We start from the raw sequence: 7,958 nt of genomic DNA on the forward strand, positions 1-7,958 counted from the left end.
ATTCGGCTAGCTTTTAGAGCACTTTAGACTTCAGGGTAAAATCAGGGGCATCAAACTACCCAATAAAAAAGAAATGATACTTAACCTATTTGTAGATAACACCAATGTCACACTCAATAATGATTCAGAGTCCATCCTCACCTTTTGGAACTGCCTAGACATATTCTGTTTAGTCGTAGGCTCCAAAATCAGCCATACCAAAACATGAGTCATAACTCTTATCCAGGCCCCTCCTCAATGGATTCTGGACGATGGTTGCCAAATAATCCCAAAAGGAGAGGTTTTTCGATTATTAGGTATCCCTATGGGCTTTGGAATGACACTAAAACAAAGATGGCAATGGGTAATGAACAAAATCCATTCTAAGCTACAAAGATGGAAAGACTTCCCATAAGGAATTGCTTCACCCAGCATTATTCTCAAGCACATCCTAATTCCTACTTGTGTCTACTTCCGGGCATGTTGTCGCCCCCCAAAGGGTCCCTCAAACAACTCGAATCCTTATTTAGAAATGTTCTTTGGGGGGTACACCCTTATAAATATAAATGTCCCAAAGTTACTTGGAACACGTGCACCCTCTTAAAAGACAAAGGGGGATTGGGGCTTATGGACCTCTTCTCTCTGTCCGAGAAATTAGCTGTGAAATGGGTCATCAGATGCATGTGTAACAACTAGGAGGAAGACTGGGCAATCCTTCTACTCAGTCAGGTCCAAGGTTTCAATATTGATCAACACTCCTATTTTAAAGACCTACCAATCCACACCATAGTATTCTCCCCAGACAAGTATAAATCCCACACTGCATCCCCATTGGTCAAACGTATCTGGGAAGCATGGCAGCAATATAAAAGGCTGGTAACCATCCCTGAGGCCTTGAAGTTAAGGATATGGAGTGGAAGAGACTCCATCTGGCTAAGCCTCACTCTTCCCCCAATTGAACCTCATCAGTATGGGATAGCCTCCGAACTTAACATGAAAGGAATCAAAATCCGGTTGGACATTTCGGACAAGGACAATAGGACCTGGAGGGATCCACAAGAGCTCAAAAGGTAGTAGAAGCTGAACAATGAAGACTTAAGGTTCATTCAAGACCGGAAAAGAATATGGCAAGATTTTAACCCAATGCTTATTCAGTGTAATGTGTAGGTTAAGATGAAGGATTTCGGGTGGAACACCAAGTCCTCTGTGCTCCCTCTGCCCAACTTACCCAGGGACAACATTAAACTGATCACTGCCCTCAATCAGAGATGGCTTCTTAACTGGAATAACTATCAATGGGAATATCGTTTTCAACAAATATGGACCCTCTACCTCCCCCCGAAGATCTCTCATTTGCTATGGCTCATACTCGATAAGGCAGTCTGGATTGAGCAGAATGTATCGGGATAGACAAGGGCCTTTGTCCACGATGCAAGAGGGATAAAGAAACCATCGTGCACCTTTTTATTTTATGCCCAGGTAACAGGTGTTATGTCAACTGGTTACAAGAGTTCATCTCCCCCGACCATCCATATAAACTGACATGGAAAGAAATCCTCCTGGGTGACGCAAATGACCTCTCCCCCTCCTTGTGGACCTTGATACACAGAAATTTTCTATGGTCCATATGGCTTGTTCGCAATGAAAAAGTATTTGATGGTAAAGATGTTGATTGGCTCCTCAACTTAAAGTGGATCTTTGTTGGTCGGTTCAAAGAAATGCTCGAAAATTAGCAACACATGACGTGCAGACCTCCATCAAACGTTCGGGTACCAGATGCTCAAAGGAGAAAAGAGAAGCTAAAATCAAGAAGGAGATTGCTAAACTGTTCCCAAAGCATTATAAATACTGCAATGACTAGGGACTACACCATCAGGATTTCAACCGATGTCTTCTCTACCTCGCCTGATTGGGGTTCACAGTCAACATTTTCTCGGGCCACTAGGAACCCCTCTACAATGGATAACACAACGGGTCAAATGACTAGTAACCCTCATGCCACCATACCCAATAGCTCCTATGATAGCCCTCTCTCTTCGCCACTTCTGAACCAACCTATGTAGCTCCCCCCAATAGGTCAGCCCTAGGCCCCTTCCATACTGGACACTGATAAACAAATGAACTCATCTTGTTTCATCCAATTAGAATAGCTCCACCAAGTCCTTTTATATAAGTTTTTGGCAAAGGGGTAACCTTGTAAGTCATGTGGTTGGTTGATAGGGGCAGGATCCCCAATTGTACATACTTACCTTACTTACTTTTTAAATACATTTCACATCTTCATAAAAAAAAGACCACATAAATAGAAACACATGTATTAAACACACACATACACACACACATAATGGAGTATAGGAAAAACAAGAAGAGGCAAAAATGAAAAAATGTGTATGTGTGTGTGTATCGTTCCACACACACATATGAGAGAGAGAGAGAGAGAGAGAGAGAGAGAGAGAGAGAGAGAGAGAGAAGAAGAAGAAGAAGAAGAAGAAGAAGAAGAAGAAGAAGAAGAAGAAGAAGAATTCATTCTCAATATAATTTATAAGTTATCAAGTTAATGTAATATTGTAGGCTTAGTGTGTGATAATAATATGCATGCCATGATATGCTTAATAACAATAGAAATTACCATTAAATGGTAAGCTCAATGTGTGAGAATAATATACATGTCATAATAGGCTCAATATGTGAGGATAAATCACCATTAAATGACATGCTCAATGTGTGAGGATAATATGCATGTCATGATAGGCTCAATGGGTAATAATAATTTATAGCTTTGAAAGTTCGGATTATGTTCCTCATATTAATATTCAGTGAACTCATGAATCATGCTTTTGAATATTTGTACAAAGTGTTGGGAGAATCTAGGTGTGGAGTCTTTAATTTGAAAAGAAATTCATCTCTAGAGAGAGAGAGAGAGAGAGAGAGAGAGAGAGAGAGAGAGCAACGAATAAGTTTTTAAAGGCTCACATTTCCTCTTTTCATCATCATATCACCCTTTGAAACAAAAATCCCTCTTTATTTCTTGTATACCCAACTTTTCTCTTACTCTTTAGAGAGAGAGAGAGAGAGAGAGAGAGAGAGAGAGAGCCATGTACCAACTTTTAAAACACTTATTTTTTTCTTTTTCATTATTAAATCACCCTTCAAAAAACCTCTCTTTATTTCTTGAATACCAAACTTCTCTCTCTTGTGTCAAAGGCTTGGGGGCCTTCTCCCTGGTTTAGGAGTCACTTGAGAAAACTTTTAAATAGTAAATAATAAAGATTTAAGGGGGTACTTTGTCAACTAGCTTTTGCATTTGTAGTTGCATGGGATCCAATTCATTGTGCCTCATGAGTCATCAACATGCTCTCCTCCATGATTGCCATTAAGAAGGCAAGTGAAATCTACCCACATGTGGCTTGCCTTTGAGACTCGGACCTTGAACCATTAGAACTCCTACCTTGAGGTTGGAACCAGCATAAGTAGGCAAGAGAGTTGTGCTTGTGGATATTATTTCCAAAGAAGTTAGCATTAAATTTCAACGTAGAAGGTTGAATTTCTGGGCTCTCTCCGGGTAGGGAGTAGCTTCAAATTTCAAAGCTGAAGGTCCATTTTCAAACTTTAGGACATTAGCTTCTCGAATCTCTCCTGTATGCTGAATGACGCCTGCCGTGTCTAGTTCTAAGACTAGACCCGGGGGGCGAAAGGCGTAAAGGATGATTCAATCCGGGCTCTTGGCTAGCTGCATTAGGACGATTCAATCCGGGCTATGGCTTCCTCTGCATGTGGCCATTCTTCTGGTACGAGCACATTCATTTGCCATGGCACTTGACGCTCCTTAATCGGTCTGCCTCTGGCGCTTCCCCTTCTCGGAAAAGTTTTCTCTTCCTCTCGATATCATGGGTGCTTTCTGGAGCTTTGCAAGAGGCCAGGCAGACACTTCCTCCCCCCTTCCTCTCGCCCCTCCCCTTCAGTCCATCAAGAGACAGCGTCGATTGTCCATGACAGACCTTAGCACAGAGAACCCCCAGCTTATCCCCGGGATCCCTGATGAGCTGTCTCTGCGGATTCTCGCCAGAATCCCAAGAAGCTCCCATTTTCGCCTTGGCCTTGTGTGCAGACACTGGCGTGACGCATTCGCTCGCAGGGAAATCTTCGACATTAGAAAACAGTTGAACATCACAGAAGAATGGCTCTATGTATTGACCAGGGATGAAAATGAGAGTCTGTCATGGCATGCTTTAGATCCGGCATCAGGAAGATGGCAACCACTGCCACCCATGCCTGAGGCGATCCTTGAAGAGGAGAGTGGTCCCCTGGATTCTGTGCATAGCTGGTGGGGATTCTCTAGTGCCAAGCTCTCAGAATTGTTGAGAGGTTTGTTCCAGCACAAAGACCCGATCGAGAAGTCCCCATTCTGTGGATGTGCAGCAGGAGCCTTGGATGGGTATCTGTATGTTGTAGGCGGTTTTTCAAAGGCCTGTGCGACTAGATCCATGTGGCGGTATGACCCCTGTATGAATAGATGGAATGAAGCTGCAGCACTGGGGACAGCCAGGGCTTACTGCAAGACTGCACTGCTGCACAATAAACTCTATGTCATCGGAGGTGTCAATCGCAGTGATGGAGGAGGGTTGACCCCCTTGCAGTCTGCTGAGGTTTATGAGCCAACTGCCAATGCATGGAGGCCTATACCCAGTATGCCCTTTGCCAAGGCTCAGGATTTACCCAGTGCATTCTTTGCAGACATGTTGAAGCCCATTGCCACTGGAATGGCTTCATATCAAGACAAGCTTTGTGTGCCACAGAGCTTATACTCATGGCCATTTTTTGTGGATGTGGGAGGTGAAGTTTTCGACCCGGCTTCAAACACTTGGGTAGAGATGCCCAGAGGTATGGGTGAGGAATGGCCAGCAAGGCAAGCAGGTACTAAATTGAGTGCTGTGGTGAATGGAAGCTTGTATGCATTGGACCCAATGAGCTCATTAGATGGTAGCAAGGTTAAAGTCTATGACAGTGAGGCGGATGCTTGGAAGGTTGTTCTAAAGAAAGTGCCTGTTTTGTTTGGCCTCTCTGATTCAGAGTGTCCATATTTGCTAGCATGCTTGTGGAACAGGCTACATGTGATAACGAAAGATATAAATAACAATATTATTGTAGTGAGACCCGACATTCATGAAACTCCCATTATGACTTCCTCTTCTTCTACGATAAGTTGTGAAAGTTCCTCAGAAGCCAAGTCAGATGGTTGGAAGACCATTGCTAGTAAGAGCTTTGGGCAAGCTGAACTGGTAACCTGCCAAGTTTTGGCTATATAATAGTTCTTTATACTGTCAATTGTATTGGGCATAGCCTCTGTAATTTTAGTCACCTATATGCTTTAGCCCATTGAAAATACTCTCGAAGGCGTAGTACACATTATGCATTAGTGGAAAGGTTTCACCAAGCTTTGAATGACCAACCGATAACAGTTGTCTGATCATGAGTTGGGAATGAAGCACCATTGCTTGTTTTAGTTTACACATGATGATAGCCCTTCTAGATTATTAGCATCTTAATACTTGTACAACTCTTCTAAACAGTGATATCAATTAGGTGGCAGTTGTAGAGCTCTCATGGGTGCATATGAATTAGGTGGGAGTTGTAGAGCTCTTACGGGTGCACCATGTGGGATAACTGGCTTGGATGGCCTTTGCATGGAGTCCCCCACCATCGCTACCTCTGCTCTTTCCACACTCAGCCTTGAATGATGAAAGAAGGTTGACACAGAACTTACATGCATGCTGACTGACTAGATCTCAACGTCTTGCCCATTTCATGCATTTTTCATGTGCTTTTGTGAGAGTCGATGATGTTGGATACCTCGTAGTGTTTGATTACAAAAGCCTTGAGGAGGGATTTTGGTTATGCTTAGAGGTTTATCAATTTGATAGTCATGACCCAAGCATGATATTGTGCTTGTTTGGTAAAACTTGTTATTGAGGTGGAACTTTGCAAACCCTCACATTTGTACAGCAATACCCATATGATGAGAGTTATTTCTCCATCAATGTAATAGTTTCTATTCTACATCAATATAATTGTTTTTATTCTATGAAGTAAAGTAATGTGCTTCATATGAAATTACAAGAGCTAGATGCCAAGGTCTCGATATGGACAAGACTAAATTGTTTGTGAGAACAAGGAATATGAAGCCATCTTATAGATACGATTAATGGTTGTGAATAATTTCTACATTGATCACTTCTTCTAAGTTTTTTTTTCCAAGTATCTAACTAGGTTTATGATATGCTTAGTTCAACTAATAAACCAATGAGATGCATTAGGGTGTGCAATTTTTGCAAGTATGGGCTGCAATTGATGAGATCTATTTTGTATTATTTAGAGGTTTGCCTTCGAGATTTGGAACCAATGAGAAGCCTCCCAAACCTATGTGGCATAAGGAAAAAGAGTTGGGTATTCAAGAAATAAAGAGGACTTTTTCTTGAAGGGTGATGGTTTTATTTATTCTCTGTCTCTCTTTGTATGTGTCTCTCAAAATTGAAAATGCACACTCACACATTGTCTTTTTTAATTGAACAAGGGATATTACTATGAAAATGGGAAATGTAAGTCTTTGAAAAATTGTATGTGGTTCCTTTTTCTCTTAAGAGAAAATTTTTTAAATTAGACATATGAAATGAAATAATATGATATTTCAATGGGTGAATGTGTGTATGCAATGTGTATATAGTCTGAAAGCATCCACATATGCACAAACTATAAAAACATATGAATACATATATATACATACACATGTATATGTGCACATGTGCAAACACATATCTACATGTATGTATGTATGTATGTATGTATGTATGTTAATGCATATATGTTTGTACATGTGTAAATATATGTAAGTGAAAAAATGGAGAGAGTAGGGGAAAGAGAATGGATAGACTTATAAAATATGCATTTACACGTGTGTACACATGCAGACACACATTGATGTGTACATGTACATATAGATGCAATGCATACGCATATATACACGTGTGTACATGCATATATATGAGGTAAAGAAAGATGAGAGATAGAGAGAAAAAAATGGAGAGAGAGAGAGAGAGAGAGAGAGAGAGAGAGAGAGAGAGAGAGAGAGAGAGATTGATTTAATAGACAATACAAATAGACACATGTATTAAACACATATACATATGTATGCACATATATACACGTATACATATATATAGAGGTGTATATATACGCATATACATATACACATACAACCCAGAAAAAACAAGAAAAGATAACAAATGTATAATTATTTTTCATGCATTATATGTATTAATGAGAATTGTAATAGATGTATTAAATTATTAGTATTGTATTATAATTGATTAAATATGAATAATTAAATATTAATAAAAGATAATCATATTTTAATTAACTTATTATACATATATTAGTAATATCACACACACACACACACACACACACACACACACACACACATATATATATATATATATATATATATATATATATATATATATATATATATATATATATATATATATATATATATAGAGGGAGGGAGGGAGCGAGGGAGGGAGCGAGGGAGGGAGGGAGGGAGGAGGAGGAGGAGGAGGAGGAGGAATTCTTGATATAGTTTATGGGTTGTCAAATTTATGTGATGTAGGCTTAACATGTGAGGATAATATGTATACCATGATAGGCTCAATGTGAATAGAAATCACCATTAAATATATTTGTCTTTGAAAAACTTTGAGAAATGGTCATAAGGTTTCTTTGGAGATATAGTTTAGGCTTGATCTTGTTAATGTTGGTCTTTTACTCTATATATATATTAATGAGTGTCACATCCCCATATATTGTATTTTTACGCATTTAACATTGTATTAGCCTAAGTTACCAAAGATTTCAAAGATCAGAATGTACATGCTCCAAATTCATGTTCTATTAACCATGTTTAAAAAATAAATGAATGGGCC

The 7,958-nt window shown here is 39.7% G+C and overlaps 1 pseudogene; it reads left to right on the forward strand.

Annotated features, from left to right (window-relative positions):
* The first annotated feature begins 3,498 nt into the window (after positions 1–3,498).
* On the forward strand, positions 3,499–6,053 carry LOC148022453 (F-box/kelch-repeat protein At1g22040 pseudogene; annotated as a pseudogene).
* Positions 6,054–7,958: the final 1,905 nt, after the last annotated feature.

The sequence above is a fragment of the Lygodium microphyllum genome, chromosome 16 (assembly GCF_053477565.2).
Source record: "Lygodium microphyllum isolate KBCC chromosome 16, Lygodium_microphyllum_v1.1.10, whole genome shotgun sequence".
Taxonomy (NCBI): Eukaryota; Viridiplantae; Streptophyta; class Polypodiopsida; order Schizaeales; family Lygodiaceae; genus Lygodium; species Lygodium microphyllum.